We start from the raw sequence: 27,788 nt of genomic DNA, 5'->3' as shown, positions 1-27,788 counted from the left end.
AGGAAGACTGGCCCTGGGCTAACATCCATACCCATCTTCCTCCACTTTATATGGGAAGCCGCCACAGCATGGCCTGCCAAGCAGTGCGTTGGTGTGTGCCCGGGATCTGAACCGGCGAACCCCACGCTGCCGCAGAAGAGTGCGCGCACTTAACCGCTTGCACCACCAGGCCGGCCCCCAATAACCCAATTTTAAAAAGGGGCAAAGGATGTGAATAGACATTTCTACAAATAATATATACAGATGGCCAATAAGCACATGAAAAGATGCTCACTATCATTAGTCATCAGAGAAATGCAAATCAAAACCAAAATTCAGCACCACTTCGTATGCACTAGGATGGTTTTAATTAAAAACAAACCAAAAACAAATGTTGATGAGAATGAGAAGAGGATGAGCCTTCATACACTGCTGGTGGGAATGTAAAATGATACAGCCACTGTAGAAAACGATTTGTCATTTCCTCAAAAAGTTAATCACAGAATGATCGTATGACCCGGAAATTCCACTCCTAGGTATGTACCCACGAGAACTGAAAACAGATGTTCACACAAAAACTTGTACGTCATGTTTATAACAGAATTATTCATAATAGTTGGAAGTGGAAACAACCCAAACGTGCATGTACTGATTAATAGAAAAACAAAATGTATAGCCAAATAATGCAATATTACTCAACCCTAAAAGGAATGAAGTACTGACACGTGGATGTGTCACGTAACACATCCATGTTATGTGGATATGACACATAACATGGATGAACCTTGAAAACATTATGCTAGGTAAAAGAAGTCAGATACACAAGACCACATGTTGTATGATTCCATTTATTTGAAATGTCCAGTTTGTGCCTGTTATTCCAAAGTAATAATTCAATGCGCACCCTTTCATGCTCAAAATTGTCCCCATTTAAATGACAAATCACAAGATTATCCTATCCTTGTGTAAAATGTGAGGTAGAATGTAAAGTATGTTGGATTTACCTGAGGAAGAAGGGTAGTGCTATAGAGTAATTTTAGATCAGACACTTTTCCAGGATGCATGCCAGAGTAAGTCATTTCAGCAAACATGATGGGACCAAGGACTGGGCCAAAAACAACCAACAAGAGCAACAACACATAAACAATAGCAACGAACTATTGTTCATCTATAAGAGATAATTCATCTTCATCTTCATCTATAAGTGATAATTATGCATGTGATGATCATGACTCAGAAAGTATAGTGAGGTGAAATTTTCCAAAATACTACTACTCTCTTATTGAAAAAGTGGAAAATGCCTTTTATACCAATGTTTAAAAATAGTCCCAAGTGGTTTTGTATGTGTTGATTATGCTCTTCAAGAATCATTCTATCTGGTCCTCTTCAATATTGGTAATTAGACACTTGAAAGAGTCTTTCTCTATATGAATATTTCGTTGCTAAAACCAGGAAATACATTATTTACAACATGTCTTGTGGGGACCTTGTAAATATCCCTGTGCTTTTCCAGGTATTCTTGAAAATAAAGCATGTTTCTTACCTTTCCTATTTCAATAGTTTTTATATCCAGAAACTCACTATTTATTTTAAATAAAATATCAGTAACTTTCCTAACTCTATATTACTAAAGCAAAACAATTTTGGATGCTCCTCCGTGAGTGAAACGGAGGATATGTCTGAAGTGTCTAATTTTATCTGAAAAAATTAACAAAAATGAAAATTTCTTGTGTTGCATATTTAAAAATTTGATGGCAATCTAAAATTATCATTTGCATTAATGTATTCTAAAATATGAATTATTAAATGAATTACATCGATGTAACAGAAGACAGTCTGTACCGGCTTTATCCTCAAGCATTCTGAATCACTTTTTTCAGCCTACTTTGAACGCTGCTAAATATGTAAAGGAAATTTTTCTAATTGGAACAATATATACATTATATTTACATTTTTTAAAAACTATATTTTCACTCTTTTCTATGTGAATAACATTAGAATAATATAATTCAGGACATCTAGGATTTTCAAACATTTGTAGAATCTTTTCTTTGTAGTGTCTCCTTATTCCTGAACCCTATATTGCAAAGAACACTTTTTACCAGTCAGAGTTGGAAACTATTTGTTCCATTCCTGGTGGTCACAGGAGAGGGTCTGGCCCAGGAAAGAACTGACTCACACTGCTCAGTGATGTCTTGTTTGCCAGGTATCTTCCAGGAAGAGAATGTCTAGAATCCTTCTGGAAGCATCCAGGAGGGCCCCCTCCTCTCCACTCCCGCTACCCAACTAGATAGAAAGACCAGCTTCTTCCTTTTAGGAGTCAGAGAATTAACAGAGAAATGCCTCTGGAATACAATTTGCTTAAGATGAGAAAAAAAGAAAAATCAGAATGCCATTTTGTCAGCTATTCCCAAGGTGAGCACTATGGGAAAGGTGAAAAGCTAGGAGAGAGAACAAGATAAGAGAATTAAAAGCCTTTGCATTACATTCAGAAGGAATTGGTCTAAATAGAAGGCTATATTGAAGGAGAAGAACAAAGTTGGAGGACTGACACTACCATTCTTCAAGACTTACTATAAAACTGCGGTAATCAAGACAGTGTGGTATTGGCAAAAGAATAGAAAAATAGATGGGTGGAACAGAATAGAGAGCCCAAAAACAGACCCAGATAAATATTGTCAACTGGTCTTGGACAAAGAAGCAAAGGTAACACAACGGAGAAAAGATAGTCTTTTCAACAAATGCTGCTGGAACAACTAGGCATCCGCATGCAAAATAATGAGTCTAGACGCAGACTTGACACCATTCCCCAAAATTAACTTAAATGAATCGTAGATGTAAATGTAAAAGGCAAAACTATAAAACTCCTAGAAGGTAACATAAAAGAAAATCTAGATGACCTCGAGTTTGGCCATGACTTTTTAGATAACAACCCTAAAGGCATGCTCCATGAAAGAAATCATTGATAAATTGGACTTCATTAAAATAAAAAATTTCTGCTCTGCAAAAGACACTGTTAAGAGAATGAGAAGACAAGCTATAGACGGAGAGAAAATGTTTGCAAAAGACGTGTCAGATAAAGGCCTGTGATCCAAAATGTACACAGAGCTCTTAACATTCTACTATAAGAAAACAAACAACCCAATTAAAAAATGGGCAAAAGAACTGATCAGATACTGCATCAAAAAAGATATACAGATGGCAAATAAGCATATGAAAAGATGCTCCACACCATATGTCATTAGTGACTTGCAAATTAAAACAAGGTGTTACCATACCTATTACAATGATGAAAATCCAAAACACTGATAACACCAAATGCTGGCAGAGATGTAGAGCAACAGAAACTCTCATTCGTTGCTTGTGAGAATGCAAAATGGTACGGCCTCTTTGGAAGACAGTTTGGCAGTTTATTACAAAACTAAACATACTCTTACCGTATGATCCAGCAATGGTGCTCCTTGGTAATTACCCAAATGAGATGAAAAATTATGTTTACACAAAAGCCTGCACATGGATGTTTAAAGCAGCTTTATTCATGATTCCCAAACCTGGAAACAAGCAAGATGTCCTTCGGTGAATGAATGGATAAATGAACTGTAGTACATCCAGACAGTGAAATATTATTCAGAGCTAAAAAGGAATGAGCTATCAAGCCATGAAAAGACATTAAGGAAACTTAAGTGTATATTTCTAACTGAAAGAAGCCAATCTGAAAAGACTACATACTCTATAATTCCAACTATATGACGTTCTGGAAAAGGCGAAAGTATGGAGATAGTAAAAACATCAGTGGTTGTCAGGCATTAATGCAGGGAGTTAGGGATGAGTAAGCAGAGCACAGAGGATTTTTAGGGCAGTGAAACTCCTCTGTATGATACTATAATGGTAGATACACGTCATTATACATTTGTCAAAACCCACAGAATGCACAACAGGACAAGTGAACCCTGACATAAACTGTGGACTTTGAGTGATAACAATGTATCAATGTAAGTTCATGAATTTTAACAAATCTACCACTCTGATTGAGGATATGGTAGTGGGGGAGAACATGGAGGAGGTGGGGCAGGGAGCATATGAGAACTCTCTGTGTACTCTATACACAGTTCTGCTGTGAACCTAAAACTGTTCTAAAAAATACAGTCTATTTCGGGGGAAAATAAAAACAGCCTCTAGTTTTATCCTCTACATTTAGCTTCACCTAGCAATCAAAAGGGTCAGGCCTGGAGTTATTTCTGAAGCTCAGGTACTGAAGAAAGGAAGCAACAGGCTATTGTTGCCTGTCACCAGCTTTCAGATAGCCTGTCAGTCAAAGCCAGCTTTGTCCTCTACTCAAAGTCAGCAATGCTGCTACTTGTACTGGGCTTGGTAAAATTGTACCTCAAATTGCAATGACTCCTCTCGTAGCCCTACTGTAGCAGCTCTCCAGTTGCGTTAGTGGGTGTCATTTTCACTCTTTCCTAAGCCCGTTTTTAGACAACTTTTGGTTTATTCTGGTCCATAGCTTTTATTCCCCTTACAAAGTGCACCAAAGTTAGAAATCTATAGGAAGAAATAAACAAAAAACACAGAGAAAAAACACAGAGAAAGCTCCTTAAAATTATTTTTTCATATATAAATTTCAAAAACATGGCATTGTGCCATACTCTAGATGATAAAGTTGTTTCCCATGGGGGTATGTGTTAACAATTCTGATATTGTTATACATGTATACTGGAATTGAGCAATGAAGAAGACGGATGGCAGATGGTAGGAGCCAGGTTTCTTACTGTTGGAGTGAGAATTTATAGAAGAGCAAGGGGAGGAGGCTAGAATGGTCCATGCGGTAATGGATTGGAGCTGGAGACATGATTATGAAGTCATATTTAGGTTAATATAGATATAGATGGTTACATATAAAAATATTTAGAGGTATGTGTATATACAAGGGTTAGCGTACACACATATGTTTCCTTGCGTAGTCAGCTGAGGGGGTCTAAAAGCACCCAGTAGCAACAAGCATAGTTAGCACCCAGATCTTGGTTTCTAATACTCTTCTCTGATAAAAGGAATCAGGGAGCCTTGGAGAAATAGTTATTTTTAGGACTGGGGACAGAAATATATAGTCATGCACCACGTGACATTTTGGTCAACGATGAGCTGCATGTATGACAGTGGTCCCATAAGATTAGTACCATATGGCCTGGGTGTGTAGTAGGCTATACCATCTAGGTTTGTGGTATACTCTATGATGTTCGCACAATGATGAATTCGCCTAACGACGCGTTTCTCAGAACGCATACCTGTCGTCAGGGGTCGTGTGACTATACAAGATAAGAAGATGAGCCTGGAGCACTTTGTAGTGCCAGAAAGTAAAGAAGTGCTAAAAGCAAAACACACAAATGAGAAAAACCTCATAAATATGAGGGTAAGTCAAAGGGACATAGTAGTCACCTGTAAGAGCTCTCAGTGGCCAAAGCTGGACTCCCTTGAGCAACAAAATAAATAAATAGTATTGGATTATAAACCAAAGTATCAAATAAGTATCCCTGAGTCCATACTGATATAAATAAATGGTCCAATACGTAAATAAAGTGAGAAGAAGAGACAAATTTCCCATGCAGACAAATTCCAAGTAAATTATTTAAATACTCCCCCCTAAATGAGAAGGAACATAACTTCCAGTCCTTAAATGTGAGCTGTGCATAGTGACTTTCTTCCAAAGAGCGCAGATTGAAAAGGGGGAAAAATAGTAACTTTACAATGGAGAAACATGACAAACACTACCTAAGCCAGGTGATTAGGGTCAACATCAACAGTGTAATATTGTATGTGTTGCAGTGTAATATTATGTGTTGATACTATGTGCACTTGGTATGATGTGTTGAGAATAGCTCTTTACCTCTGTGATCTTCAAACGCGTAACTCCAGGCTAAGCATGAGAAAAACATGAGGCAAGCCCCAATTAAGGGACTTCCTGTGACATACTTGACCAGTACTTTTCAAAACTGTCAAGGTCATCAAAAACAATGTAAGTCTGAGAATCTGCCACAGCCAAGAGGAGCCTAAGGAGACGAGACAACTAAATGTAATGTGGTATCCTGGATGGGATTTTGGAACAGAAAAAAGACATTAGGTAAAAACTAAGGCAATCTGAATAAAATATGGACTTTAGCTAATAATAATGTATCAGTATTGGTTCATTAATGTAGCAAATGTACCATACTAGCATTAGATGTTAATAGGAGGCAGATCTGGGTCCTGGGTATATGGAAACTCTCTGTACTATCTTCACAATTTTTTGTACACATAAAACTGTTCTAAAATAAAAGAAGTTTATTTAAAAAAAAACATGCATTTTGTTACACTGGGAAAAATGGTATATAAAGGAAGTGTGTATTAATGTATCTCTATAATATGCTTGCATTAAGATAAGCATACTTTGGGACTTGGAAGTGACTCTTGCAATAGAGTGGTCTTAAATAAAACCAGAGTGTGTCCACAAGAAAATGGTTGAGAATGGCTACTTGGCAAATAAAGAAACTTTTGTATTTGAGATTATTTGTGATAACAAAAATAGCACTCTTTAGAAATGAAGACATTCTCAGGATACCTGAGCACAAAGAAATGATATAACATTCCAAGTGCAAACCCTGGCTTCCCCATGGTGAAGAAACCTCCATGGGAAAATAAATATATTTTAAGTCCATCTATGCAGGATGAATGAAAATCCATTTGCCCACATTATTGAGCATATTTTCACAAAACACGAATGATGAGAGTGATATCTGAGAAGTTAGGGCAGGCCAACTGGCCTGGGGCAGGCCACAATTATTCCCAGAGAATAATTGTGATTCCTGGGAAATATAGAATGATCGAAGGCAAAATCAACCCAGATTTAGGTGATCAGGCAGTTGAGGAACAGTTTTGCAGCAACAAGCATGACCAAAGTGCGTTAGAATAGATCTGAGACAGGGAAGACTGATGTCTGGGGGTTCATGAGAGGAGAGAAAGTTGTTGGAGTTCCAGGAGGAATCTGAATTTAAGAACTCAGAGTCATGAGTTACAGATCTAGGCCCATTATCTGTTTCTATCCCTTACCAGCTGTGCCACTCTCCTAAGCCTTAATTTCATCATCTGAAAAATGGGAATAATAAGAGTTTTTACCTCATAAGGTTGTTGTGAGTATTAAATAACATATAATTTTAAATGTTTAGAATAGTGCTTGACTCATTTAATAAGGGACAGCTACAACTATTATAATTATGTTATTACTCATATCATTTTAAGGGATGCCTACAGGGGCCAATAGTATATGAGGGAAGTGCTTAAAACAGTGTCTGTCACAAACTAGGGATAAGATGAGTGTTCATTTTTTGATGCCTCTTCCTAAAATGATGATGGCTTGGCCATGTGGTTTGGCAGATTGGGCTTTCAGTTGGTTCATTTTCATTGATATCTGCTCCTAATTATCGATGTGGTATTTGCATGTCCATTAGAGAGTTTTTCATTTCCTTTCAATTCCTTTTTCTCTGCGTTAATGTGTAAGTTCAGCAATAATCATCATAGTTAACCATTCACTGAACTTTTAACTTTTAAACCCACAATCCAAGTCTACACTTAATGCTATATCCATTCTTTTCCCATTGAATCAGCTCTGCTAAAAAACATTTGAAGAGCAGTACACACATGGATATCATGTGTGCTTATAAGTTTTCTGAATAATAGTCATTTAATCTTTTCATTAGGAAAAGAAGTCATAGTGATCAGTAAAAATTTTTTTCTTTTTAATTCCACTTCTAGGTGTGATATGTCTTGGAGAGATGATAAAATGAGGACATGATGAGTCTGCAATGTTCTTATTCTCTAGGGCAGGGGATCAGAGATATATTTTAAACCTACAAAGCTAAAGTCCAAAGATTTGGGTCTGGTCATAACTTAATAGCTATGTGCCTTAGTCTGGGTTCCCTTGAAACATTAAGGGACATGTCTTAAGACATTACGATCATGTCTTATGTGGAGTAGTTGAAGTAGTTTATTGGAGAATGTGATGGTAAAGAGCAAGTGTACAGGGCAGAGGGAACGAAATCCGAAAGAAGGAAAAGCCAATATAAGAAAGCTTTATCAAGTTGGCTCCCAAAGAGGACGACTAGAATTTCATCCCACCAGACCTTCACAGGAGCATTATGAAATGACTCTCAAACTGTCCATCCATGTAGAGAAGAGTGAAGCCTTTAACAACTGGCAACTGATACCCATGTGTGTTAACTCTGCTGTACTTCTGGCTTGCACATGTGTGAGTGATAAATGGGTTCTCATGAGTATTTCGTACCTTGGCATCAGAAAATTCCCAGGACAGAAATGTGAGCGATGTAGTCCAGGCCTAAGGTAGGGCTTTGCATGTTGTATCTGTGTAAACTTGGACAAAGCCAGCATGGGAGCAGTCACTGAAGCAATGGGTGAACTGAACAGGTGGATAAGAGATGTCAGGCACACTGCATAAAGTCACTCTGTCATTTTCTTACTGTGGAATGGATAAACATACTAGGGAATATCAATACAATGGAATTCTATACATCAATGAGAATGAACAAACTACAACCACACAGAACAACGTGGATGAATCTCACAAAGGAAACGTTGGACAGACATAAAAGAGTATATATTTTATTATTCAGTGTATATAAGGCTTAAAAATAGGAAAAAGTAATCTATCATATTAGAAGTCAAGGTACTTGTCAATGGTACACTTGGGGAGGTAGTGACTGCAAGGGAGCATGAGGGGACTTCTGTAGTACTGGCAATTTACTGTGTCTTCATTTGGGTGCTGGTTACATATATGTACTCACTGTATGAAAAAACCATCAAACTGTACACTTGTGATTTTTCAACATTTTGCTTGTGGTTTATAGTGTGATACAATTTATACACACATGTACACACACGCACACATACACACAAAGAAATCAATTCCCTAAGTAGAAGATCTTCACTGAGCAGTTAAGTGCAAGTCTTAAAATCACTGAGCAAGGGAACCTCACTATTTCTCAAATTAAAAATATGTCTGGACAAAAATTTGCAAGAGTTTTGGAAAATACAGATTTGATGGTTGGAGATAAAAGAGTGTCATTATTTGTTGATCTGGCTAATTCATTCAGTCTTTGCAGGCAATAAATACTGATCTATTAAGCTTGCCCTTTCTGTAAGGTATTATACTAGGTACTTAGTTAAAAATAAAGGAAGCAAAGATCTTGTCTTCCCAGAGGTTACAGAGCTATCGGGAGCTAAGAGATGCATGCTATAAAGTAGATTCCAGGTGCTCTCATCACACACACACAAAAAAAGGTAGCTATGCGAGACATTATGCTAATTAGCTTGACTGTAGTAATCATTTCGCTATGTATATGTATAGCAAATCATTATGTTGTATACCTTAAATATACACAATTTTGATTTAAAAAAATAAAATTAAACATTCAGTATCATAAAAAAGGTACAAAGAAAATATTGCAAAAGTTTAAAAGTGGAAGAGGTCACTCAGATCTCAGAGGCTCAAGGAAGGCTTCATAGTAGAGGGAATATTTTCAGTTGTGCTTCTGTCAAAGTAGGTTGAATTTAGCTATGTGGAGACTGGTGAGTAGGACCAGCTAAGGACCACATTAACACAGGAAAATGGCTGAACTGGGGACAATGAGTCACTTTGTCCAGAGCCACAGAGTTTAAGAGTGAGTAGATCCGTTTATTTGTTTAATGTGAGTAGATTCACTTATTTGTTAGTTAATTCAACAAACATTTCTTAAGTTCCTCCCATGGGCCAGGACTGAGAATATAACTATAAATAAGTTTCCCATTCTCTCTGCCCTTGTGGACTTCATAAAGCCAAAGGAGAGAAAAATAAGTAAATGAGTCTTTAAAATCAAGTGTGATGCCGGGTATGATGGGGGGACAGGTGCTGTGAAGGTTTAAAGCAGGGCTACATGACCCAGTTGTGGGTTCAGAGAAGGACTCCCAGGAGGAATGTCATGCCAAGTAAGATCTGAATAGTGACATAGGGTCGCATCAATGTTGGCTCTTGGATGCCAGGCTGAGAAATTCGAACAGTATAGAATAAGTTATGTTGTTTGCATTGAAACTTGAACAAAGAGGTGATTGATCCGAACTGATCTTTAGGAAGTTTAATCTTGCTGCTACACGGGATGAATGTGAGTAACAGAGGAGTTAAGAGTAGGGAAGACTAGTTAGCACATTTCAAGTGAGAGGAAGTAAACATCTGAACAAGTCTGGCTAGGAAAATTTAGCGAAATGAATAGATCTGAGATGTACTAAAGCAATAGATCTGAGAGAATTTGTCCACCGATTTTATTTTGGATAGGGAAAAGAAAAGGGGCGCAAAGGCTGTGAGCCTAGGTAACTTGTCTCATTTGCAAAGAGGATACTCAAGAGAGGAGGCATGCAGGGATAGAGGGGGCATGAGAGTGTGTGTGCTTTGGAGAGAGAGCAGCATTGGATGCATTGAATTTGAGATGTCAGAAGGACATCTTGATAGGGAGTTTTAGATAGGTAGAGTTTTAGAGTTTTGGAGAGATGCCCGAGCTGGATATGTAGATTTGGAAGCCTTGCACCACATGGAAATATTTATTGCAGCCGTGAAACCAGATGAGATCGTCAGATGACACAATGTACAGAGAAAAATAAGAAAAGCAAGCCAATAGTGAGACCCAGGGTGCAGGGGCAACATTGAGAGGGGGTAGGAGAGAGGGTAGAAAAGACAGAGGGGGAGCAGGTAAAGAGAGGGAGGAAGAAAGTCCCAGAAAGTCATTAGAGCAAAGTTTCAGGAAGAAAATCAGTGGGTGCAGAGCGTCAGATCTGATAGGAGGTTCATGATATTAGAGCTCTGCTTAAAAGCCATGCTCCTATTATGTGTATATTGCCTTGGGTCAGGCAATGTGTGAAAAGAGAACAGCTACAATTGATACTGCTTTATTTGGTATTTCCCCCAAAGTCAGCTTCCTGTGCAGTGGGATAACTAACATTTTGAGCCAAGTGCTGTGAGCATATTTTCATTAGAGCCAAGACTTTAAAAACCAAACCGAACCATTTGCAAGTGGTCATTTGGGTGCAAAGATTTTGTAATTCTGCCTTCGTAGCACTCTATAAAACAACTCAGTCAGCCCTGGTAGTCTAGTGGTTCAGATACTCTCACCTCCATGGCCCAGATTCGTTTCCAGTTGGGGAACCACGCCACCCGTCTGTCGGTTGTCATGCTGTGGTGGCTGCATGTTGCTGTGATGCTGAAAGCTATGCTGCTGGTATTTCAAATACCAGCAGGGTCACCCGCAGTAGACAGGTTTCAGCCAAGCTTCCAGACTAAGATAGACTAGGAAGAAGGACCTGGCCACTCACTTCCGAAAAAATCGGCCATGAAAACCCTATGAACAGCAACAGGGCATTGTCTGATATAGCGCCAGAAGGTAAGAGGATGGTGCAAAAGACCAGGCAGGGTCCCACTCTGCCGTACACAGGGTCACTAGAGCTGGAATTCACTCGAGGGCATTAACAAAAATAAAACAACTCATTCTAATGACAATGTAAGCTAAAAAGGCAATAAATACTTTAAAAGCAAAAAGTTCTTCATTAAAGAAAAAAATTCTTGTGACAGCACAAACTGAAACGAAGAGAAAGGTGCTAAAAACTAGGCAAAGGCAAACAGATGCCAACTTTTTAAGTAGGTATTCATGTCAAGCAGATGAGAAGAAGCTGCCTACGTGAGGGTAGTGGTCTCTCCTTTGAAAATTTTCCTACTAAAATCTGGGATGAGTTGACCCATATTAAAATCTGAGTGGATCCAGATTTGTCATTTCATCACTCAGGCAGGTGTCAGGTCTCTTAAGCAGTATGTTCATATATCCATCCCAGTTTGCCCTGTTGTCCTGGTGTAATTATCAATAATACCTTGTTTCATTTTCAAACATGTCCCAGAATGGATGCTAAATTATATGTTCACTCTACTACTAGGTCTCTTATACACTCGGTAGAAAGTAATAGAGGAATTGGAGGGCTCTGACGTTCAGATGGACTGGAATTTGAATCCAGATTCCATCATTTTCAAGCTTAGTTTTGGCAAGATTTGCTCTTGGGCGAGTTTTAACCTCTCTAGGCCTCAGTTTCCTCAAGTGATAAAGAAGAATAGTTATAGAACCTACTGAATAGGGTTACCAGAATGAGGGGATGTCCATAAAGGGTTGAGCACTTTGCCTGGAACTTACAGAAACACTTGGTAAATGCTACCAGTTGTTATTATCATTATTATTATTGTCATCCCCCGTCTAGAGCCCTTCCACAGACTGGGGTTTATTTGAAGCTATGTTTCTTTAGTTGATGACCTCCTCAAGTTCCAAGGAGAGCCACTTTCCCAGTGCCAAGACTCCACTGCAGATGAAATTTCCCTTGGTGTCAGGTGCAGTAAGGAATGCCCTTAATAATCTTTCATCCAGGTGGGTTTATCCCCACATCGAGCTCACTATAGGCTCCATGGTAATCAGCAGTAGCTCCTGGACCCAATCTGAAGTGAAGACAGAAATAGAAGTAATAATTATAAACACACTCAACAAACTACATAACTACCATTCTGAGTTCACACCATATAAATTGATAAAGCTTTCCCTTGTCTCTACATGTATTGTTACATGTATAACGATATGAATCTTGGGAGAATAAAGTCTTTTTCTTACAGTTCTGAAATTATGTCCTGTAAACCGAAATACAAGTCTTCTATTTCTTTGCCTGCTGCCATTCGAGTGGACCAATGTAGCTGCAAACCTCTAGAAACCGAACCAAATTACTCTGTGGATTTCTGCACTGCCTCGGAAGTCAGAAAACATGCATAATATTCTTTTGCTTTATATGGATTCCGCTATCAGTTTAGGCCGCTAGTCTGCCTCTCGAAAATTGTATGACACACCTAATGCAATAATGCTAACACTACTTTTGCCTTTTTAAGCCTTTTTCTGCGAAAGGTCTTATTACCATCCTCTTTGGTTGATGAAAGAATTAGATCATTAGAGTCACGCTTAATGAAAGTACGTGTTGTCTCAGCATCACCAGTCACCGGCATCTGATTTTAAGAACTGGAGGTTTGCCTGATATCCTTATGCATCATTGAGTTCAAGGTATTTTTAAGCCTTTTACGTTTGCGATTTTGATTTCTCTTATATCTCATCTGCACAGATGATGTCAGCGTTTGTGGACATTAGTGATTGCCCATGAGAAAGGGAGTGAGTCAAACTAGGGATGTTCCCTTTCTGTAAGTGCTAATCCTGTTCCTGTTTGGTTTCAGCTGGGGCTGGGGTGTGGCAACGCATGGGTCCACAGGGTGCTGGTCACACCCATCAGAGGCTTGCAAGTCCTCCAGCAGATGTAGATTTCCATTGTGCTTCCAAGAAGTCTCAGCTACTGCACTCTGTCCTCCCTTCTCCAGGCTCAAGGGATCTTCTGGACAAGAAGCAGATCACAGCAAGCAGCAAAAATCCGTCTGAAATTTCAGATTCTGGATGTATTTGCCAAACAATGTATTATTCTCTGTTTAAGAGACTACGGCAACTCACTGCTCTAAATAATACATTTCATCTTCTGATTGCTCGAGACTTGCATCATTTTCCCAAAATATTTACAAGCGGTGCAGGGACGTGATGAAGAACCCATTCTTTCACCAAGAGGGACCTGAGGATGAATTTGAAGCTTGCCACTGATGAATTGGATGACTTCACATATGTAATCCTGAACTTCCTCGTCTTTATAATTGTTTTCATAATAGGAGCCACTATAAAAGACTGCAAGGAAGATGACAGGAGATAAGACAAGCATTTAGTTAAGTGTCTGGCACACGAGTATTCAATAAATGCTGGCCATTACAGTATATTAACCTATCATTTAAGTGAAGTATGTTTTTTTGGGGTTTTTTTGTTTGTTTTCTTTTTGAGGAGGATTGGCCCTGAGCTCACATCTGTTGCCAATCCTCCTCTTTTTGCTGAGGAAGATTGGCCCTGGGCTAACATCCCTGCCCATCTTCCTCTACTTTATATGGGACGCCTGCCACAGCATGGCTTGACAAGTGGTGCCTATGTCCGTGCCCAGGATCAGAACCCGCTAACCCCGAGCCCCCAAAGTGGAACGCGCGAACTTAACCACTACACCACCTGTCCGGCCGCTTAAGTGAAGTGTTTTGACTCTCGTAACAATAGGTTGCAGCCTGGGCTGAGACTCCACATCCTGATATACTGTTCTTCCACATCACATCAGGCCAGCCTCGGTCGAGAATATAGTACAGACCCTCTTCAGGCCTCTGTCTTCAGAAATATCATTGCTCTGAAGATAGCAAGTAGAGAAAGAGCTGATGACAAGTTACTGAGCTGGAAATAAAGGGGTAGAAAGAATGCATTTATGAACACATGAGTTTTCAAAAACCTCTCAGCGCATCTATGGGACTTTATTTGGAACCAGTGCCATCTGTTTGCCGGATGTCTCTGACAGAAATGTGTCCATGAATTTGGACCCTTCTTTTTTTTCCCTCTCAGCTGTGCAGTGTAGCCAGATGTTCTTGTGTTTCAGAAGCAACTACATCCATCAAGCTCTTTGCGGGACGGGATCATTCATGCTTGTGTAACTTCATTTCTCCAGCAGCGGGACTAGTGGGCTTGTTTATCCACTTTCTTTTCCTGATTTTTTTCTCATGTTGCTTCAAATTAAATTAAAAGCCAGTACTGTCACTAATTAACCAAAGGTGGCACGTTTGTAAACCTGGATTTGCCAGGTTGCCAGTTGAGAAAAATCCCTCTGCACTCTTTGCCAAAACCGTGTTTACCGGGCACCATTGGTGTCTTGGCGATGCTGCTTGGGTTTTGTCAGAACATAATGTAGCCGTGTAAAAGCTGTCCTTCGGAAATGTTAGCTGACTTGCGTTGTTCCCAGACTTAAATATGCTGTGAACTAATTAACACCAGCGTGAGAGTAAACACTCAAATATCGTTACCTTGCGAATAACAGCACACAAATTTCTGTGCATGGGTTTCTGTCTCCTAAAAAGAGAATGATGATGGTTGTTATCACAGGAAGAGAAAATATTGGGCAAGTAAAGCATTGGCATCTGCTCACAGGCAGTCTCTCGTCCCAGTTTCTAACAAGCTTGCAAACCCCAGGGTAGAGCCATATTATTGGAAATGAGTGTTAAAAATATGGCAGATTTGGGCCATAGAAGAGGTAACCGTGTATTTGGGGGCAAGAGTGCCATAAAGAAGGTTCAGTTGAGGAGGCAACTTGGATTCATGCTGGAAAGAAATATTTTTTCAGTTTTTTTCCCCCTTCTGTCTGCATAAAAGCTCCACTGGCAGCAGGACCACTGAAATCCAGGATCTCCCGACCTAAGATGACTTTATTGCTTATGGACACCCTGAGGGTGACACCCTTTGGGCTGTGGAGTAAAAGAGGTGTCTGCTTCCTCTAACCCTTCATCTGAAGTGACCCTGACAGTGGGAATCTGAGATTCCAAGTGCCCAAAGGAAGTGAAGTTGAAGAGGAGAACAGAGAGCAGCTTTATGGAAATAATGCTGATTTTTATACATTCCAATGGAAATATACTTCATTTTTTTTCCTTAAAAACTTGCTTTTAGTGTAGAAACACATAGACCAAAAAGTCACCTTTACATATATATCCTATATTGGCGCTGCCCAATAGAACTTTCTGTGATAATGGAAATGTTTTCTGTGCTGCCTAATATGGTAGCCTCTAGCCACACTGTGGCCATCAGCACTTGAGTGAGCCTAGTGAGACTGAAAAACTGAATATTTAATTTATCTTAATTTAAATGCTAATAGTCACATGACTGTGGCCTCTATATTGGGCAGCAAAACAGCAGCTTTATAGCATATGAAATATGACATTGTGCATTTTTGTAAACCTTTTTAATTTCTGGTATCAGAGAAGATGGCTGGTTCTCATATCTGTTTCTGCTTTCTATCTATTGTAATAGTTTGGGTTGAAGTTTATGAAGACAATCGAGTCATTCCCAAATATATACTCAGAAGGGAAGAAATATACTCAAGATTTAATAAAATTAACAAATTTTACTGCCTCATCAAAGACATTCTTAAATGAAATTACCTTAAAAAAATGCTTGGTGCCACTGCCTGCATTCATGCTAAGGCCCCAGGAGTTTTACCACCACTGTTTTTGTACCAATCGTATAAAAATGTCAATGCAATGAGTTAAAACGAATAACATCTAAGTATTATTTTATAAATAGTTTAGACTTTTCAGACCCCCTGAAAGGATATCAGGGACCCCTAGAATTCTACAGACCACACTTTGAGAACTGCTCTAGAAGCTCTCAATCTTCCCCATCCTGCACACCCCTCCCCTCCACAAAGTCACACACATACCACCTTTTATCTAACAGAATAACTGAGCTCTATTCTTGGAGACATTGGAGCCAGCCAATAAAAAGGATCCCATCTTCTCCCCCAAGCACTTAAGTTATATTTTCCAACAAACATAATTCCTACCTTAAAAGGCATTCTGGTGCCATTTGTAAGAATCATTACGTTCCCTGTTTACTCTCTCCCGTGCAAGCCAATCTGTAAGTTCTTGCTTCACCACAAGCTCAGCATTTTCAAACTGTCTGCTGGAAAGCTCCACCAGGAAACTCACCTGTAAATAATTATCTATTTCTCTGTCTCCTTGGTTGTCTATTTCTGCTATCAGGCTGAGAATTCCTTACAAGGAAATAGTATTTACTTGATAAATATTAACTGGATGAATGGATGCGTGAATAATGTATCAGCTTGGCCCATCCACAGCTCTCCCACACTGAGCTTCTCTTCTTGTTTCATTTTTTCTTATTGGTCCTCCATTCCACACAGTCACTAAGAATAGGCATTTCAGCCAAGCATGATCTTTGAGCATTTCCTCTTCTTCTGTCTAGTTTATGTGAAAATCATGAGATATAGCCAGTCCTTAGAGTGAATAAATGCCTGGCTATGTGCCATTTGGACCTGGTAATGGTGAGTAAAATATGTCTAATTGGTATTTTTAATTGAAGAATAGAGTTGTGCCCTCTTTTAGCTCTCTGGTTCTCAATGTAAGACTTAGCTGAAATGAGCTCTATCCATATCACACGGCAACGTGAATAATATATTTTGAGTAATTGTCAGAAACTTTAAAAGGATTCTCCACAACTCGGATCTGTTTAAAACTCAAGAGGGCTTCAGATGTCCTCACTGCCCTGGATTTCATCGTGCTAAAACTCACAGAGCCAAATGTCACAGACCTCACCCTTGGCCGAGGACCCATAGCCTCATGTTATGTGGGGATTCACTGTACCATCTTTTAGTTACCAAGTTTATTTCTGGACTCATTACCGACTGCCTAAATTCTTTAAGGCTCCACAGCAAAATGGTCTCCAGGGGATTGTAACACGTTCTGAATTTGAGTTGCAAAGGAGTCTGGAGACTATTACTTTCCACTGGAGCCCAGAGACTGCAGTGAAATAGTGTTACTTTCTCACATAAATGTATTTTCCTAACCATCACTAGGAAAAAACTTCCATAATATATGATCAAGGTGTGTTAAGCTATTGATATGAAAATTTGATATTCTGAAGGAAGCATGGTGGAGTGGTGTTAGAATTGGACCAGATATTGAGACCTTTCTTTTAGACTTGGTTTTGCCCCGGACTACTTGTATGAACTTGGACAAGTAATTGAAAATCTTTGCGTTTCAGTCTCTTAAACTATCACACGTGACATAAACCATAACTTTTTTTCCATCTTTGAATTCTCTGGTTTTCTAAATCCATATAATCCTCTACTGTCCTACTCTGATGGGCCTGCTCGCACACTTTGCCTTTTGCAAACATAGATTATTAAAAATTAAACTGCATTTCATTTTGCTTGGAAACTATTTACTAACGTACATATTATGAGATGGAAATGTGAGTAATAAAGTATATATGATTTGGCTTCCATGAGTACTAAGCCAAGTGCAGTGTTAGAAACCTAGGACCAGAAGCACTTTATTTTCCACTTGAAGGAATAACTTGTTTTGTCAAACACCTCAGTAAAATCTAGAGTCGGCGATTTACAAACAAACATAAAGATGAAAAATATTTCTAAATTTTCCGGTTTGTCAATAGCAACAATTATTTGCAAATATAGATTCATAAATATAAAGTCATATACTTGATTAAAATTGAATAGCAGTTACAAGACGTAACAGAGTGCATTATTTTCTAAGGTCTTTATTTCATTGAGTGGGACATGATGAATGCCATTCATCTTGGTTCAAGTACTCAGGCAAAGGTACTCATACACATTTGCACATCACATAGTTCTGGCACTAGAAAAACCTGCCTTCTAATAACTTTCCAATATTGCCAGATTGGTTACAGGGAGGCATTATTCATAACTGCAGCATATTAGCTTTTCTATGTTTCATTTAGAAAGATACACCACACACGTCTGCCTGTGGTTTGAGCCTTGGTGTAACCATTCCATTTGCAGTGAGGATGTGTTTCATATTAATAGCTTGACACACCTGTGCCTTTCTTCATATCATCATTATGACTATGCCTTGTGATCAAACACTGTCAGTGTGAGGGTGAGTGGAGTGGCATTTATTAGTCTTAGACCACACGGTGACTTACACTGGAGCAAGTCAGCGTGCTGAGTTTGTTTGATAAGACTGTGGATAGAAAAAAGCGCTATGATTTCAAAAATGGGACACATTCACAGGAAGTGGACTTCTGTCTAGGAAACAAGCAGATCAAAAGAATCAGCTGTTGTCTCTTAAGAGGTGGTGGAAACTGCTTTGTCAGTAAGCAAGGTTAAATTGGTGTGAGTTTTCTGCTGAGGTTGTTCATTGCATTTAAAAAATGCAATTTTTGCCATGAAAGTTCTTAGGAATTAAATTTTACATTTCCTTATGAACAGACTTTTTGTGAAATGTCCTTTCACTAAATAGATAATATTTTTGTCCTTTTCAGGTGACTCCAGTTTACTACTTGCTAAATTAGAGGAGTATAATTCCAGATTCAACTACAGTGAGCCATTTGACTGATCACAGTAAGTGCAACATAGCCTCATTAATATCTACCCCCATCTCTAGGGAATTGAAGTTTTCTAAAGGCATACGCTAAACTATAGTGGAGCAAGCATCCTTAAGTTAAATGACCAGTGACAACCCATTTATTTACCTCTCATCACCTTTTCAAAAAATCCTAGTTACAAGATGTCATCATTCCATTCCCTTAGGATTAGCTTAAGGGTGATTATTCTCCCTCTCCTCTCACTCCCATTTGTTTTATATTTCCTTACCTAGAAATTTCAAGATAAAATTAAAAAGTGCCCCAAATGATTTTATTTCTATTCTTTTTGGGATATTGCTTCAATGTTGCCCTGCCTTTATATTTTGATGACCACGTATAAAGTGTGATCAACAAGACAAGAGAAACCGGAAAGGAATCAGGAGCGATCAAATTACTACCGCAGGTGATGCATCTGAATGAACTGAAGTTTGCATAGTATTTAAATTGACTAAGGAGAGTACCTTTGGGAAATTAAGAGCAAGAACTTTTAATCTGGCAATGACCACAAATTAAAACTTTTATGTAAGAACATATACTTGCGCTTGCCTGCAGGATGACACCTATGTCTTCTCTCTCTCCCTCATCAATCCTCCCATGCGATTTTGCTTTGTTTAATTTATGTGACTGGCTTGCAAGTGTGAGCTAACCAAGAAAGGGCTGTTTCTAAGGATAGTAAATCAAAATAACATCAAAATCACTTCAAACATTGTTTTTGATATTTAAGTTCAGAAAAAGTAGTTCAAGCTACAAATCCTTTTGCTTCACACCTGCTTTCCATCTCAAGTATGTCTTCAGTGACATTGTGCAAAGCAACTAAAAGGGCAATTCCATTTCCATAGGTTACATTAACCTTGCAGAAGTCAAGAATCAAAAAAACAAAAAGAATGAAAAGAAAGAAAAAACCAAGCTTTCTTGGTTTGAGCCTAGGAACTAAATAAGCACGAGATAAAAATCACAGTGGAAGTGAGTGTCATTGAAATAAAGTGACTTGTTTTTATCGCAAGGCTATTTTCAGTTAAGTCCACTCTAATTCTTATCTTTATTCATCCTACAGGTTATAGATAATGCATGACCATATTAAAATTCTTTTCTTGGTCTGAATCTCCCTATCTCTGGTAGACAAGCTGGGTCCTTGACAGCTTGATTGTATGTGTGTTGATTTTTAAAAGACAACAATGGGAAACCCAGATCTTGCACAGCAATTCTAGAAAGCAATAGTAATTGAATTAAATGATTTAGAGTGAGTAGTAGAAGTAAGAGAATAGATCTGAATTGTTTTTAGGAAAACTTTTACTGAAGTATAATATACATACAGAAAAGTACAAGGACAAATATCGTATGATCTCACTCATAAGTAGAAGATAAAAACAACAACAAACAGACACATAGAGACAGATATTGGATTGGTGGTTACCAGAGGGGGGAGAGGAAGGAGGAGGGTGAAAGGGATGATTAGGCACATGTGTGTGGTGATGGATTGTAATTAGTATTTGGGTGGTGAGCATGATGTAATCAATGCAGAAATAGAAATATAATGATGTAAAAAAAAAAGAATGCTCAAAAAATAGTACAAAAATGTTTACTGCTCAATTTGATGAATTTGCACAAAGTGAACACACTCCCCTAACCATCAACCAAATCAAGAAATGGAACATTAATCAGCACCCAAGAAGCCGCCATGCCTTACCTATACATACAATTCCCCCTAAGGTAATTTTTCTCATGACTTCTATCACTATAGTTTTGTTTAGCCAGTATTTGAAATTGATAGAGACAGAATTATACCGTGTGTATTCTCTTATGTCTGTCTTCTTTCACTCTGTAGTATACTTGTAGAGATTCACTCATGTTGTTGCATGTGACAGTATCTGCTTATTCTCATTGCTATATGATATCCTATTGTATATATCTACAATATATCAAATGTTCATTAATATTTAGGCTCTTATCAATAGTGCTCTGATCGACATTGTTTTGGCACATATACATAGACATTTCTGTTAACCATATACTTTGGGGTTATAAAGTATGCATATAATACACATTAGTAGATACTGCTGAAATATTTCTCTTAGTAGCTTTATCAATTCACACACCCATCAGAAATGTATGAGGCTTCCAGTTGCCCTACATCATCACAATCTCTTAGTATTGTCAGTCTTTGTTATTTTAGCCAATTCGGTGGGTGTGTAGGGGTTTCATATTTTAGTTTCAATTAGAATTTCCTTGACAACCAACAAAGGTGGACACTTTTCCTACGGCTATAGGCCATTTGGATGTGTTATTTGGGAAGTGCTTGTTAAAATCCTGAGCTCATTTTTCTACTGACATGTCCTTTCATTATTGATATGGAGTTCTGTATGTTTCTGGTATAAGTCTTCTGTTATAAGTCTTTTGGCATTCCCAACGTAATCCCCCTCTCTGTAGCTTGCTTTGTCACTCTCTCAATGGTGTCTTTTAATGAACACATGTTTTAATTTTAATTTTGTCCAATTTACCAAAATTTTCCTGTGATTAGTGCTTTTTGGGTCCTGTTGAAGAAATCATTCCTCCCTATGCAAATTTCATGAGAATATTCTGTGTTACCTTCTAGAGGCCCTAGGGTTTTACTTTTTTCATTTAGATCTATAAGCCGCCTTGAATTATGAATTATATTGATTTTTCCTCTCTATATACCTCACCCAATACAATTTATTGAAAATACAATCCTTTCCCTCACTGCATTGCAGTAACACCTTTCTTATACTTCAGGAGACTATATATTTGTGGGTCTATTTCTGGATTCTTTATTCTATTCTATTGGTCTATTTGCCCATCATTAAGCCAACAACACAGTTTTAATTATAAAGCTTTAGAATAAGTCTTGGTATCTGGTAGTATGAGTCCTCCAACTTTGTTTTTCCTCAAGATAGCCTTTCATTTACATAAGTGTTTTTGAATAAGCTTGACAATCTGGTTCCCCACCCCCAATTGCAACAATACAACAACAACAACAACACCTTCTGGGATTTTGATAGAAATTATGGTAACTATATAGATCAGTTTGGGGAAATTTGAAACCGTGAAAATATTGAGTCTTCAATCTGTGAACATGGAATGTGCTTTTATTTATTTATAAGATGCTCTAATTTCTCTTGATAGTGTTTCTAATTTTCAGTGCACAGGTCTTGCACATCTTTTCTAGGTATCTCATAATTTTTGAGCTATTGTAAATTGTACATATTATTTTTAAATTTAAATTTTATAGTTGTTTCATTTGATCCTTTTTTTCATATTTTATAACTGAAAAGTTATACTTGGTCTACTATACTTTGGTCTACTAAAAATACTCTATTTTAACTTAAAGTGGAAATTGAGACCTGCTTAGAATATAAGTAGTCTCCCCTGGGGGATATGTACCAAGACCCTCAGTGGATGCCTGAAACTGCAGATAGTACTGAACTCTATATAAACTATGTTTTTTCCTACACATACATACCTATGATAAAATCTGATTTATAAATTAGGCACAGTAAGAGATTAACAACAATAACTTCTCTTTGGCATATCTGAATTACCAACATCACTACTCTTGTGCTTGGGAGCCATTATTAAGTAAAATAAGGGTTACTTGAACACAAGCACTGTGATACCAAGACAGCCGATCTGATAACCAGATGGCTACTAAGTGACTAACTGGCGGGTAGTGTATACAGCTTGGAAATGCTGGAAAAAGGGATGATTCATGTCCTGGGAGAGCATGAAATTTCATCACTGTTACTTAGAACGGCTCACAATTTAAAACTTAAGAATTGTTTATTTCTGGAGTTGCCCATTTAATATTTTTGGACTGATGTTGACTGCGTAACTGAAACTGCAGAAAGCGAAATCACAGATAAGGGGAGACTACTGTAACTATTGTATTAACAGGAGTACCTTTGTACATATGAAAAGAGAAAGTCGTTTTGCAGCATTAATTATTATTTGCCCTATAGTGATCTTTAAAGTAATTGTGGGAGAGAAAGTGAGGGACTTTTCCTCAGTTCTGACAATCTGTCTTACCATGAGACCATGTGTGGGCATTCTCAGCAAAACTCAAAGTAAAGGGTTAAGTGGATTAAATCAGTGGCCACAATAAAGGTGCAATAAATGGGCATGTAATTACCCCACTGTGCAAAACTCCTTCAGCGTAAATGACCCAAACTACTACTTATTTGTCTACTGCTCTATCATTATCTCATGTGCATCCACCTCTAATAGGGACTGTCAGATTCATACATGGTTTGTGTGTTGTGAGGTGCTGTATCTCTCCTAAGTAGTTTCTGTTGGTGTGGAACTAACTGGTTAGGGGATAAGGATAGGAAATTATGGTACCCTGATTGGCAGTGATCGGAATGGGATGATAGATTGTGGGGAGTGGACAGAAATGGAGGGAAGACAAAGGCATAAAGAATAAAAAGTTGTTCACTATATGGCTGATTGCCTCTGTCTTGTAGCTTGATTGTTAACTCCCACATTTAAATAATAGAAATTGTATTATTATTTTCTTCCTTGCTAATGCACATGGAAAATCCGTATAACACAATCAGTAAAATAAACTCCAGCTCAGGGAGCAATCTTCTTTAAGTCTACAAAAAGTAAATTCAAGATGTAAATAAATTTCACACACTTTTATATATACTTCTAACAATCAAAGCAAATTAATGAGTTATCCAGAACACGTGTAATTCTCATCTGATGGGGAAACTGACATGCAAGGAAATTAATATCCAATGCCTTGATAAGGAGCTGGATTCTAGGACTTTTGAATCTTGCTTTAGAATTCTTTCATTAAAACCATACTGATATTTTAATCTTATTCCTTCTAGAAACGCCTCTTGGCATCCCAAAGCATAAAAGTGGTGACCTTAGAATATTTCTGAAGTGCATTAAATGTCTACTCTTCTTCTTACATTGTAAGCATTTGTCTACTTTTACATATTTCATTGACATTTTCATAGGAACCCCCTTTGGGTAGTATCTTCCCAGGCCTAGCATTATGGCTTATTCTCTGTCTCAGATAGAGTGTAGAACAATGAAACAGCAACCCAACTACATAGAGGGCAGAATGTGGCCCTTTTTTGGCAATGGAGCATAATTAGTGATATAAAAAAAGTGGCTAATCAGATCCAAAGCAACTTCTAAAATGTTAAAAAGAAAAGATCGAAGCAGAATCAAAGTAAAAACAAACCCAATCGTAATTGACAAGCATGCACTGGACTCCTGAACCATAGAAAATGTTACTGAAAAGCCAACGGCTTGTTCAGGCAAAGCCTAAATTTTATTTTCCCTCTCTTACTGCTTTAGTTTCTTTAGTTTTTTTTCTGAAATCAAATTAACAATATTTATTGGCCCAGCAGCCATGAGAAGACGAGGAAGAGAGGCAATATAATAAATAGAGAAGAAATGACTGAGCCGTGAGTCTGGACATGTGATTTCTCAGTCTCCACTCTAAACGCTAACGGCTGTGTGACCTCGCTCAAGTTTCATAACCTCTCAGACCAGCCACATACTGATCTCTAAAATGAGAGTGTTTGGCTTGATATCATCTGGCGTCCTGGCTAGCTCAAAGGTTCCTATGATCTCTTGGCCTAGTGGGGAAAAGATAGATAAAGGCTAAAAAGTATTTGATGATGACTCTAAAAGAGCTTCTGTTGGTTTGTCTCATTTGGACTTATTTTCCCATTCCCAGATGCTGGCAATGAGGTTTAAAGGCCACACGCTGAAAGGATTTGGGGAAAAATTTTTTGAATATTTATATGAACTGTTTGAGAAATTATGTGGAATATAAAAATGTTTGTGACATAGTCCATGTCACAGAGGAGCTTTCACTCTCCATGGGGAAGACATTCTGTACAAATACAGAATAATGTTGTAAAAATCCAAATAAGCCTGAAGTGCTAACATTACAAAAGTATAAACGTTGGCTGCTATAAGAATTCAGAGATACGTGAGCTGCATACAGCAGCACGGAAGAAGATCTTGAAGGAGAGGCTGGGAGAATGGCCATGTAGATAGACAGATGTATAGACGGTAGTGCACACTTGTGATGGGAACAAGATCATCAAGTTGTTGAATACACAGAAATGAAGGCAGCATCTCCCAGGAATAGTGAGAAGAAAGTCATCTTGGATCAGAGGAACTGTTTACAGCACCAGTGGGAGGTAGGATTGGAAGAGTCAGGGAGTGCCCCTTCTTTCTAGACGTTCAGGCTGAAGAAGATGGACTTTTCCTGATAGTTAACGGGGAGCTAGCCATGAGAAGGGATTACAGGAGACAATTTAATCTTTTAGAAAGACCAAACAAGGGCCAACTGGAAGAACTGATTAAATGAGAGAAGAGACTAGTAGCAAGAGTCAAGTTAGACATCTATTGCAATTGTCAGGTAGAGGTGAAGACCTAAAGCATTATAAATGGAAAAGTCCCATATTGAAAGTTTCTTCACTAACTCACCCTTCTTCTTTCCTCCTTTCCCTTCCTGATCTGAATAAGCCTCTGGGTAATGAGGTATTATAATTAGAATTGTGCTTTCACTCTTCAAGCCTAAGAAATTATCCCTGCCTCCGGTGGTGGTCTTTGGTTGGATAGAATTGATTTTGCAGCTTGCCTCATGGGGGCCTCTGGGAAAATCGTTTGTTGGGGTGACCTTTTGTTTTCTCATGATTGTGGAGATATGACCCAATCCCCACCCTTAGCTCAAAAAGAAAACAAATCCTCTGCATTACTTTGTTGGCTCTCCTCACTTCTTAATCTCGGCCAACTTTTTTCCAGGGTCTTCTTCTATCTGCTCTCCTCCCACGATAATATTCTTAGATGTTTTGTTCCCTTGGAGCCGAAGACACACACTCTTTATGTAGTCAAAAAGAGTAGATCTCACCAAAGTCACTCTGGACTAGCTGTCCTTAGCCCAGTGATAATAGTTCCACTATCTAAAAGAAAAATGCAATTTTACCACAAACACTCCCATGATGATTCAGCCTTAACTCTTGCCAGAGGGAGGGCTGCGCCATTTTTTTTTCTCTCCCCAGCACGCAGGCTGCTGTGAAGAAGCATCTGCTGTCTAATTCTTTTCTATATTAGGATAAAATGCTTTTTGGCTTGCTGATTTCAGGCCCTTAGGAAAAGAGGGAAAAAAGAGTTTCTCATAGAATCTTCATTGCACAACCAATCGATCTGTGTCCTGGGAACCCCAGGGATATATTCAGGGACTGGGCCACAAGAGCAATAGCTCAGAGCTGATGGGGTCCGAAGCTGGACGAGACAAACTCGCTCTGGGGGTACAGATGGTATCTGTTTAGCTAGAATTCTTCCACCGTGCTTGCTTTAACACCCAGATCATTTTAACTGTCTTCTTATCACATTTGGAGGGCCAGCATTCTTTCCCAAAGATTAACCAGACACAGCTTTTGATTTTCACAGTTCAAATAAGGAATTGGAGAGCCAGCTGAAAAGAATGGGGTCTAGGAATAAAAACACTCATTCAAAGATGGATATTTCCTTGAGAATATGTCTGAAAAGCACCTGAAGGAAAGAAGTCTTGGGGTAGTATTTCCCTTTCAGTTCCTTCTGCACCCCCCCCCCCAGGGCTGCTTCTGATGAAGACAAGGGCACAGTGTTCATATTAACGTTCCTCACCCAGATCTGGGGCTGGAGACCAGGGAGGTAGGGATGCTGGAGGCAGCATCAACCTGTTGAAGACTGTTGGCCTATGTATCTTATTAGAAGACTAGCTAGGAAAGCTGGGAAAAATGGATTGTATTTTGCTCTCTCCCTGTCATCCTTCAGCTTTCTGGTGTGCCAGTGACCTGGCTCACCCGGCGAGTGCTAGCAAGCTGCACCACATTCCTGGACACCATTCAGAAGAGAACAGGGAGGCCCAGGCTGTCCCCTGGGAAACAATCGCATCTGCAGGCTGTGAGCTGTTTTTGTTTGTTTTGGTTGTTGTTAATATAGTAATAATAATAACGATTGTTGTTGCTGCTATGATTTTGTCATCAAACCGGCCCATTTGATGTATTTCCTATCACACTTTGAATGCCCGCATGGACATGGGGATATAGCTTGTTGAACATGCTTTAAACTAGCAAATCTCATATGTCTTATGACTTGCAATTATTATTTAAGGACCAGAGAGAATGCAGCCTTCTTTTTTGTTCCATAAGATGGATCTCAAAGCCAAGCGAGTCATATCACAATTGAAAGGACTAATTAAAAAAAAAAATGTCAAGGTAATGGAGGAGGAAGAGCGTTTATTAAGTGATAAACATACTCTTCTTCACAAAGCCCAGACTTCATGCTTCCAGTCATAACATACTAGTTCTCAGAGTTTTAACAACGCAGCTCTCAAAAGACTTCCCTTATGGTTGTGGGCAATTCACAGATTTCAGCTTCTAGCTCCCTGGTTAGAGTTGATGGGCCAGGGAACAATTTTTATTAGGTTTCAATGCATCTGTAGTGCTTAAATAAGAGACTGAAACAGGCACTTGTTCCGTGCTGTAGGGTGATAAGTTGCATTAATTTTTATTGTAGGCTGTCTCCAAACATGGCTTTTATAGACTAATAAAAAAGCAATTTTTATAAGTTCACAAAAAACAATGAGCACAGTTGAGCATAAATATCTTACAACCGGGGCCAGAGGAAAATTATGAACTAAAAAATCTGCTGAAAGGGGCA

The 27,788-nt window shown here is 38.5% G+C and overlaps 1 long non-coding RNA gene across 2 annotated transcripts in view; it reads right to left on the bottom strand.

Moving 5' to 3' along the window:
- Positions 1 to 27,788, bottom strand: part of LOC131414108 (uncharacterized) — a 75,346-nt gene that overhangs the window by 29,638 nt on the left and 17,920 nt on the right. For both annotated transcript variants that reach the window (XR_009222121.1, XR_009222120.1), the window contains 2 exons: positions 11,165 to 12,523; positions 3,417 to 3,530 (listed from right to left, as the gene is read on the bottom strand). This is a non-coding gene — a long non-coding RNA (uncharacterized LOC131414108). The remainder of the gene's footprint in view (positions 1 to 3,416; positions 3,531 to 11,164; positions 12,524 to 27,788) is intronic.

The sequence above is a fragment of the Diceros bicornis genome, chromosome 14 (genome assembly GCF_020826845.1).
Source record: "Diceros bicornis minor isolate mBicDic1 chromosome 14, mDicBic1.mat.cur, whole genome shotgun sequence".
Taxonomy (NCBI): domain Eukaryota; kingdom Metazoa; phylum Chordata; class Mammalia; order Perissodactyla; family Rhinocerotidae; genus Diceros; species Diceros bicornis.
The sequence above is the reverse complement of the archived record's forward strand: the minus strand, read 5'-3'. Positions and strand labels throughout refer to the sequence as shown.